This window comes from Heptranchias perlo, chromosome 1 (assembly GCF_035084215.1).
Source record: "Heptranchias perlo isolate sHepPer1 chromosome 1, sHepPer1.hap1, whole genome shotgun sequence".
In the NCBI taxonomy this organism is placed as follows: Eukaryota; Metazoa; Chordata; class Chondrichthyes; order Hexanchiformes; family Hexanchidae; genus Heptranchias; species Heptranchias perlo.
This window is the reverse complement of record NC_090325.1, coordinates 194,593,874-194,604,121: the sequence shown is the minus strand read 5'-3', so window position 1 is coordinate 194,604,121 and position 10,248 is coordinate 194,593,874. Positions and strand designations below refer to the sequence as shown.

Below are 10,248 nucleotides of genomic sequence, written 5' to 3'. Positions count from 1 at the left end.
GCCCAGACCGGGTAAGGACGGCAGGTTTCCTTCCCTGAAGGGCATTAGTGAACCAGTTGGGTTTTTACGACAATCTGACAGCTTCATGGTCACTTTTACTGGTACCAGCTTTTTAGTTACAGATTTTTAAAACTAAATTCAAATTCTCAAACCACCATGGTGGGATTTGAACTCATGTTCTCTGAATTACTGGTCCATTAACATAACCACTACATCACCCACACCCATCTGACCTCATGGAATGCTATTATGAATAAATCTGGGACAATGTCATAGAGTCATAGAGTTATACAGCACGGATAGAGGCCCTTCGGCCCATCGTGTCCGCGCCGGCCATCAGCCCTGTCTACTCTAATCCCATATTCCAGCATTTGGTCCGTAGCCTTGTATGCTATGGCATTTCAAGTGCTCATCCAAATGCTTCTTGAATGTTGTGAGGGTTCCTGCCTCCACAACCCTTTCAGACAGTGAGTTCCAGACTCCAACCACCCTCTGGGTGAAAAAGTTCTTTCTAAAATCCCCTCTAAACCTCCCGCCTTTTACCTTGAATCTATGTCCCCTTGTTATAGAACCCTCAACGAAGGGAAAAAGCTCCTTAGTATCCATCCTATCTGTGCCCCTCATAATTTTGTACACCTCAATCATGTCCCCCCTCAGCCTCCTCTGCTCCAAGGAAAACAAACCCAATCTTCCCAGTCTCTCTTCATAGCTGAAGCGCTCCAGCCCTGGTAACATCCTGGTGAATCTCCTCTGCACCCTCTCCAAAGCGATCACATCCTTCCTGTAGTGTGGCGACCAGAACTGCACACAGTACTCCAGCTGTGGCCTAACCTGCAGCGAGCTTTGTCTATTATTCCCTGAGATTGCTTCTAGATGCAGTAATGACGTACTGGGAATGTCCTGTTAACATCAAAATTATTACCAAGTGTCAACTTAGTTTCTTGCACGATTCAACCAACAGAGGCATAAGAAGGAAAAAAAGATGTGCATTTATATAATGCCTTTCATGACCTCTGGACGTCCCAAAATGCTTTGCAGGCAATGGCGTACTTTTGAAGTGTAGTCACTGTTGTAGGAAACTCGGCAGCCAATTTGTGCACAGCAAGATCCCATAAATAGCAACGTGATAATGACCAGATAATCTGTTTTAGTGATGTTGGTTGAGGGATAAATATTGGTCCAGGACACCGGGGAGAACTCCCCTGCTCTTCTTCAAAGCAGTGGCCGTGGGATCTTTTATGTCCACCTGAGAGGGCAGACGGGGCCTCGGTTTAATGTCGATACTTCAAATGGCGAGCTACAGCCCTGCCAGCCAGTCATTCTCCCAAATCTAATCCTAAACTTGTCAGCTGTGGCTCAGTGGGTAGCACTATTGCCACTGAGTCCTTGAAGGTTATAGGTTCAAGCCCCACTCTACAGATTTGAGCACAAAATCTAGGCTGACCCTTCCAGTGCAGCACTGAGGGAGTGCTGCATTGTCAGTTAAGATGCCGTCTTTGAAATGAAATGTTAAACTGAGGCCCCATCTGCCCTCTCAGGTGGATGTAAATTATCCCATAGCACTATTTCAAAGAAGAGCAGGGGGAGTTCAGCCCTGGGCTAATGTTTATCCCCCAACCAACATCACTAAAAAAAAAATTATCTGGGTCATAATTGCAGTGCTGTTTCTGGGAGCTTGCTGTGTACAAATTACAACAGTGAGCACACTTTAAAAAAATACTTTATTGGTTGTGAAGCGCTTTGGGACGTCGTGAAGGGCGCTATATAAATGTAAGTTCTTCCTTTTACTTGAAGTAAGTTTGTGTTCCCCATAGCCTGTGACCAAGAATGGAATCCACAAGAGAGCGCTCCGACGCAAAGTTACCGTCCCATTCAACCGAGGCACCTTCACCGTCTGGGCTTCCTCTCCATAACATTTGCAGTTGCAGGAAAACCGCGAAAAAAAAATCTAAAGCAAACCCTTAATCCCCTGGAAATATTAATAATAAAAGTGTTATTGATTTGAACGATTTCCATCGGTAACAGCGGGGATGGGGTGAGGATTGAGACCGAGAGGCATTTTCATTTAAACTTGCGGGTTCTTCAACAAAAATTACTTTGTTAACAAAAAACTTGACTGAAGCGGACAAGGAAATGAAGAGAAATTAACATCCAGCCTGCAAACTGGTGGTTTTATTGGTCTGTTTAAAACTATGCACTTGACTATATATATATATAAAATAGTTGAAAAAAAATATTTTACAAGTTGTCATTTCCTGCATTTAACAGTCTTGTAACATTGTCAAGTGGAGTCACTTTCGAATAAAGTTATTCCTTACACTCTACAGCGAAACGGACATTACTATCCCCCCGAGTGTTGGTGATATGAAGTTAGTTAAAATCGATCCAATTTAAAATAGAAAACAGAACGGTAAAGAAGGACTAAAGTTCCTTTAAGGAGCACTTTGACCCCTTTAAGATCTTGCCTCCCACTTGAGTCAGTGACGTGATCGAGCATTAGCACTTTAAATATGGAAAGTGAAGCTGGTCTGTGAGTAACTCAGAGAGAGAGAGAGACACCGAGCAAAACACACACACACTGACTCAGGGGGAGAGAGAGCTGCCTTCAGTGTGAGTCAGGGACCTCCACTGTGGAAGGCAGAGAGAGAGAGAGAGAGAGGGAAATCCCCCTCTTGTATGTTACAGATTCAGCCACATGGTGTGAGGGAGACTCCGAGAGAGAGAGATCGGAAAGCGAAGGCTGGACAGTGACCCAGTCCCTCTCCACCACTCTCGGGGAACTGCTGCAAATTGGAGTCCACAGACACAGCTCGGAGGTAAGAGGGAGAAAGAGAGAGAGAGTTTGGAGCTATTGTTCTTTTATTTTGCACCATTAAATACACAGGAGAATGAGTTAATTGGGTGCTCCCTGTGTGTGTTATGCGAGTGTGTGTGTCTGTCTGTGTGTTCTCTGTGTGTTGTGTGTCTGTGTGTTGTGTGCGTGGTGTGTATTTGTGAGATGTCTGTGTGGTGTGTCTGTGTGTGGTGTGTGTCTGTTGTGTTTCTGTCTGTGTTGTGTGTCTGTCTGTGTCTATATGTATCTATATGTTGAGTCTGTGTGCGTGTGTGTGGTGTTTGTGTGTCTGTGTATGTTGTATCTGTCTGTGTTGTGTATCTGTGTGTTGTGTATGGTGTGTCTGTGTTGTGTATCTGTGTGTTGTGTATGGTGTGTCTGTCTATTGTGTGTCTGTGTGTTGTGTGTCTGTATTATCTGTCTGTGTGTTGTGTGTCTGTGTGTGTGTGTGTTAAGGGGGCAAAATCACCCAGAAAGTGCCAACTGGGCCCTTTCCTTTTGAAAGGAGCATTTTTCCCCTCTCTGTTTGGGGACAAAGAGGATTTTCAGGACACGATGCTCTTTGTGTCTGATCTCAGAGTGCCTGTTCTCCTGGATTGGGGAATGAAGAGAAGCGAACGGAATTTGGAAATCAAATTAAATTAAGTCAGAACTTTGCACCCATGTGTTTTGGTTTCCCGTGTTTGGTATTAAAACAAACCCCTTCGTCCGAAAGGTTTGTGTTGTGTTTTTGGGGAGACGCCACGTGTTTTTACAGCTTGTCCACAATAATTTTTAAAAAGGGGCGAATTGAGATGAGAATCGGGCTGGGAAGGAGCTCTCCCCCCTCGGGCTGGGAAGGAGCTCTCCCCCCTCGGGCTGGGAAGGAGCTCTCCCCCCTCGGGCTGGGAAGGAGCTCTCTCCCCCTCGGGCTGAGTGCCTCTTTCACCGGTTGCTGGTGAAAAATAAAATAACAACCCCCCGCATTGGATGGAAGGTGTGCAGACTGAAGGTTTGCTGCTGTTTTCTGTTGCTGGGGCTCTCAGTGACTCTCACTCTCCTCTGAATTAGAAGGTCGTGGTTTCCAGTCCAGTCCTACTCCAGAGACTTGAACACAAAACCTACGCCTGACACTCCCCGTGCCGGAACTGCGCTGTCTTTCTGATGAGATGTTAAACCCCATGTTCCCTCTCAGGTGGATGTAAAAAGGTCCCATGGGCACTGTTTTGAAGAAGAGCAGGGGAGTTCTACCTGAATATGTATCCCTCAACCAATACCAATTGAAACAGATCACCTGGTCATTTATCACATTGCTGTTTGTGGGATCTTGCTGTGCGCGAAAGTTGGCTGCCGCGTTTCCTACATTTACAGCAGTGACTGCACTTCAAAAGTTCTTAGTTGTAAAGGGCTTTGGGACATCCTGAGGTCGTGAAAGGTTGTTTCTTTTTACTGAATCCCCGCCACAGGTAAAGTGTGGAGAGCGAGAGAGCTGGCTGTTTCACCCCTTCAGTGTTTCAGTCTCTGCCTGCTCGCAGGGATGTGGCTTGAGATGGGGGGGAAATCAGCCAGACCCGTCCTGAAGCTGGAACACCTTAAATCTTCAATCCCCACAATGTGACCAAGCCCCCAGCTCTCCGTCTTCCCTCCCCTCCAACCCCTTACGCCTGCACATTTAAAGTGGCCACCTGTGAGCGATTCACCAGCACCAAACACTGATCTTGCCGTACCTCACCCCAGGAGGGACGGATTGACTTGTATTGATAGAGCACCTTTCACAATCTCAGGGCGTCCCACAGCGCTTTACAGTCAATGAAGTACTTTTGAAGTGTAGTCACTGTTGTAATGTAGGAAACGCGGCAGCCAATTTGTGCACAGCAAGATCCCACAAACAGCATTGCGATAATGACCAGATAATCTGTTTCACTGTTGTTGGTTGAAGGATAAATATTGGCCAGGGCACAGGGGAGAACTCCCCTGCTTTTCTTTGAAATAGTGCCAGGGGATCTTTTACGTCCACCTGAGGGGGCAGACAGGGCCTCGGTTTAACATCTCATCTGAAAAGAAGACATCTCCAACAGTGCATCGCTCCCTCAGTACTGTCCCTCTGACAGTGCAGCGCTCCCTCAGTACTGCCCCTCCGGCAGCGCTGCACTCCCTCAGTACTGCCCCTCCGGCAGTGCTGCACTCCCTCAGTATTTCCCCTCCGGCAGCGCCGCACTCCCTCAGTATTTCCCCTCCGGCAGCGCTGCACTCCCTCAGTACTGCCCCTCCAGCAGTGCTGTACTCCCTCAGTACTGCCCCTCTGGCAGCGCTGCACTCCCTCAGTATTGCCCCTCTGGCAGTGCCGCACTCCCTCAGTACTGCCCCTCCGGCAGTGCTGTACTCCCTCAGTACTGCCCCTCTGGCAGTGCTGCACTCCCTCAGTACTGCCCCTCTGGCAGTGCCGCACTCCCTCAGTATGCCCCTCCGGCAGTGCTGCACTCCCTCAGTATTGCCCCTCCGGCAGTGCCACACTCCCTCAGTATTGCCCCTCCGACAGTGCAGCACTCCCTCAGTATTGCCCCTCCGACAGTGCAGCACTCCTTCAGTATTGCCCCTCCGGCAGCGCTGCACTCCCTCAGTATTGCCCCTCCGGCAGTGCAGCACTCCCTCAGTATTGCCCCTCCGGCAGTGCCGCACTCCCTCAGTATTGCCCCTCCGGCAGCGCTGCACTCCCTCAGTATTGCCCCTCCGGCAGTGCCGCACTCCCTATGTACTGCACTGGGTTTGTCAGCCTGGATTACAAGCTGGAGGGTCCAAACTGCGGCCCACAGGTAACCCAGTCCTATTTGTGATTGTATCTCTCGCTGGTTTGTCCTGTTTGAATTTTGTGAGCCTGGAGATTTGGAAAGGGTTGTTCTTACGCTATTCCCTCATTGGTGGATAAATCCTAAAACCACAGCACCAAAGTCTGTTAGTACATCAGCAACTTGAGGTATATGGAAATCCATGGGGATATGGGTTTCAGCTTTATATGTGGCCCCGAGTCTCCAAGTGACGCACGAAGACAAAAGCTTGGAAACTTCTTTACTAAATCATTCAGATGAAAGGTTAAACCGAGGCCCCGTCTGCCCTCTCAGGTGGACACAAAGGATCCCATGGCACTATTTCAAAGAAGAGCAGGAGGGAGTTCTCCCCGGTGACCTGCCCAATATTTACCCCTCAACCTATATCACTAAAAAACAAATAATCTGGTCATTTAACACATCGCTGTTTGTGGGATCTTGCTGTGCGCAGATTGGCTGCCAGGTTTCCTACATTACAAGAGTGACTACATTTCAAAAAGTATTTAATTGGCTGTAAAGCGCTTTGGGACGTCCTGAGATTGTGAACACTGTTATATAAATGCGAGTTCTTTAATCCACCTCTATAGATAGATAAGATCAGACAGAAATATAGATTAGACAGGGCAGTTGCACCGAGAGAAGATGACACCCCGATCTGAGAGATCTCCCTCTCCCTCTCACTCTCTCCATCTTCCTCTCTATCCCTCTCCCTCTCCTCTTCCTCTCTCCCTCTTCCTCCCTCTCTCCTCCCTTTCCCTTCTCCTCTCTCCCTCTCCCTCTCCCCTCTCTCCCTCTCCCACTCCCTCTCCCTCTCCTCTTCCTCTCTCCCTCTCCTCCCTCTCTCCTCCCTTTCCCTTTCCTCCCTCTCCCTCTCCTCCCCTCACCCTCTCTCCTACTCCCTCCCTCCCTCTCACCCACTCCCTCTCCCTCTCCCCTCACTCCACCTCCCTCTCCCTCTCCCTCTCTCCCACTCCCTCTCACTCTCCCCTCTCTCCTACTCCCTCTCCCTCTCCCTCTCTCCCTCTCCCACTCCCACTCCCCTCTCCCTCTCCTCTTCCTCTCTCCCTCTTCCTCCCTCTCTCCTCCCTTTCCCTTTCCTCCCTCACCCACTCCCCTCTCCCCTCTCTCCCACTCCCTCTCCTCCCTCCCTCTCCCCTCTCTCCCTCTCCTCTCTCTCCCTCTCCCCTCCCTCACCCTCCTCCCCTCTCTCCCTCTCCCTCTCCCCTCTCTCCCTCTCCTCCCTCTCCCCTATCTCCCCTCCCTCTCCCTCTCCCACTCCCACTCCCTCTCTCTCCCTCTCTCCTCCCTTTCCCTTCCTCTCTCTCCCCTCTCCTCCCTCTCCCCTCTCTCCCTCCCCTCCCTCTCCCCTCCCCTCTCCCTCTCCCCTCTCCCCTCTCCCCTCCCTCACCCCTCTCCCTCCCTCCCTCCTCCCTCTCCCCTCTCCCTCGCTCCCTCTCCCCTCCCTCTCCCTCTCCCCTCTCTCCCTCTCCCTCTCCCCACCCTCTCCCTTTCACTCTCTTCATCTTCCTCTCTCCCCTCTCTCCCTCTCCCCTCCCTCTCCCTCTCCCTCTCTCCCTCTCCCTCTCCCCTCTCTCCCTCTCCTCTCCCTCTCCCTCTCTCCTCTCCCCTCCCTCTCTCCCTCTCCCTCTCCCCTCTCTCCCTCCCCTCCCTCTCCCCTCCCTCTCCCTCTCCCCTCCCTCTCCCTCCTCTCCCTCTCCCCTCTCTCCCTCCCCTCCCTCTCCCTCTCTCCCTCTCCCCTCCCTCTCCCTTTCACTCTCTCCATCTTCCTCTCTCCCCTCTCTCCCTCTCCTCTCCCTCTCCCTCTCCTCTCCCTCTCCCCTCCCTCTCCCCTCCCTCTCTCCCTCTCCCTCTCCCTCCCCTCCCCTCCCCTCTCCCTCCTCTCTCCCTCTCCCTCTCCCTCTCTCCCTCTCCCCTCTCTCCCTCTCCCCACTCTCCCTCCCCTCCCTCTCCCTCTCTCCCTCTCCCCTCTCCCCTCCCTCTCCCTCTCCCCTCTCTCCCTCTCTCCCTCTCCCTCCCCTCCCTCTCTCCCTCTCCCTCTCCCTCTCCCCTCCCTCTCCCTCTCTCCCTCTCCCCTCCCTCTCTCCCTCTCCCTCTCCCCTCTCTCCCTCTCCCCTCTCTCCCTCCCCTCCCTCTCCCTCTCCCCTCCCTCTCCCTCTCCCCTCCCTCTCCCTCCTCTCCCTCTCCCTCCCTCTCTCCCTCTCCCCTCTCTCCCTCCCCTCCCTCTCCCTCTCCCCTCCCTCTCCCTTTCACTCTCTCCATCTTCCTCTCTCCCCTCTCTCCCTCTCCCCTCCCTCTCCCTCTCCCCTCTCTCCCTCTCCCCTCCCTCTCCCCTCCCTCTCTCCCTCTCCCTCTCCCCTCCCTTTCCCTCTCTCCCTCTCCCCTCCCTCTCTCCCTCTCCCCTCTCTCCCTCTCCCCTCTCTCCCTCCCCTCCCTCTCCCTCTCCCCTCCCTCTCCCTCTCTCTCTCCTACTCCCTCTTCCTCTCTCCCCTCTCTCCCTCCCCTCCCTCTCCCTCTCCCCTCTCCCCTCCCTCTCCCTCTCCCTCTCCCCTCTCTCCCTCTCCCTCCCCTCCCTCTCTCCCTCTCCCTCTCCCCTCCCTCTCCCCTCTCTCCCTCCCCTCCCCTCCCTCTCCCTCTCCCTCTCTCTCTCCTACTCCCTCTTCCTCTCTCCCTCCCCTCCCTCTCCCTCTCTCCCTCTCCCCTCTCTCCCTCTCTCCCTCCCCTCCCTCTCCCTCTCCCTCTCTCTCTCCTACTCCCTCTCCCCTCTCTCCCTCCCCTCCCTCTCCCTCTCCCCTCTCTCCCTCTCCCCTCTCCCCTCTCCCCTCTCTCCCTCTCCCCTCCCTCTCCCTCTCCTCTCCCTCTCCCTCTCTCCCTCCCCTCCCTCTCCCTCTCCCCTCTCTCCCTCTCCCCTCTCTCCCTCTCCCCTCCCTCTCCCTCTCCCCTCCCTCTCCCTCTCCCCTCTCTCCCTCCCCTCTCTCCCTCTCCCACCCCCTCTCTCTCTGTTGCAAATGTTTCTGAGATATTAAGGTGAGTTTGTGGATTGTGTGAGGTGAGTTGGAGTCTGATTTGGTTCCGTATCGTTTGGTTGCCTTGCAGTCTGGGAATAGACGCTCATGGGGAATGACACCAGAGGTATCCTCGTTTATTATAATCATTCAAAATGTTAATTTGTAATTTATTATAATTATCCATTGATTCGGCATAATGTCATTTATGACTTATTTCATATAATTATTTTAAAAATTATATTGTAATTTGTTCGAACTTATTATTATCAAAATTGACTTTGAGTTAAAGTATAGCTGGCCAATGCTACAGTGCCCGTGTAAAGATGTATCTTTATTGGAAAGTGGATCACGGGAACCCAGACTTCTGTCTCTGTACCGATGGGTTAATTCACACTCAGGGCTTGTGTTCAGGTCACTTTAGGTTTGTGAATGGAGCTACAGCCCACAACCACTGACTGATGAGACGTGGGGATAGATCAAATCACGGGGACTCAAGAAGGTGTTTTATATGAACAATTGGACGCAACCTAATAACTTTTTAAGTAAAAGTGGCCTGTGCAAAGGTGAGGGTCACCATTCCACCTGACATCAAAGGAATCGGGGAGGAGCTGGTGGGCTGGAGACATGAGAGAGAGAGACAGTGAGACAGAGAGAGAGAAACAGAAACAGCGGGAGAGAAACAGTGAGAGAGAGAGAGAAAGTGAGTGGTGTGATGAATCACAACAAAACAAAGGTCTGCAGAGGAGATTTACCAGAATGGTACCGGGGATGAGGGACTTCAGTTACGTGTAGAGACTGGAGAAGCTGGGATTGTTCTTCTTAGAGCAGGGAAGGTTAAGGGGAGATTTGATTGAGGTGTTCAAAATCATGAACAGTTTTGACAGAATAAATAAGGAGAAACTGTTTCCAGTGGCAGGAGGGTCGGACACAGATTTAAGGTGATCGGCAAAAGAGCCAGAGGCGACATGAGGAAACATTTTTTTACACAGCGAGTTGTTATGATCTGGAATGCGCTGCCTGAAAGGGCGGTGGAAGCAGATTCAATAATAACTTTCAAAAGGGAATCGGATAAATACTTGAAGGGAAAAAAATTACAGGGCTGTGGGGAAAGAGCAGGGGGAGTGGGACTAATTGGATAGCTCTTTCAAAGAGCCGGCACAGGCACGATGGGCCGAAAGGCTGTACCTACTATGATACAATGGTAAACACATTTATGTGAAAATACAGCTGTTGATAGAGGCGAGGACAGACTGGCCTTGGATTTGCTCTGTTGGAGCAGGAACACTTGACATATTATTGAATTCCTTTGCCCGCTATTTTAACAGGTGTTCACTGCATTTACATCGGGAGAGCCTACGAGTGCTGTGGATTCCTGGAGCCCAGAAATTCCAAAGCCAGCTTGCAGGCTGTTGTTAAACTGCAGGGACAGGTTAACACTAGATTTGAAGGGCCACTAAAAACAATGGCCAGTCTTAGCGAACCCCGGGCAGTTTTGCGTTCGGGAACCGACAGCATCAGTGTTACCCACTGCAGAAAGAGCTTAAGGAATTTGATCCAAATGTGTAGAGCTAATCTTTTCACAGTA

At 51.3% G+C, this 10,248-nt stretch overlaps 1 protein-coding gene across 5 annotated transcripts in view; it reads left to right on the top strand.

Moving 5' to 3' along the window:
• The first annotated feature begins 2,521 nt into the window (after positions 1-2,521).
• The window catches only part of LOC137330689 (electrogenic sodium bicarbonate cotransporter 1-like), a 174,086-nt gene continuing 166,359 nt past the window's right edge, over positions 2,522-10,248 (top strand). For all 5 annotated transcript variants that reach the window (XM_067994515.1, XM_067994517.1, XM_067994514.1 and 2 more), the window contains exon 1: positions 2,522-2,816. The gene's annotated coding sequence lies outside the window, so the exon portion shown is untranslated. The remainder of the gene's footprint in view (positions 2,817-10,248) is intronic.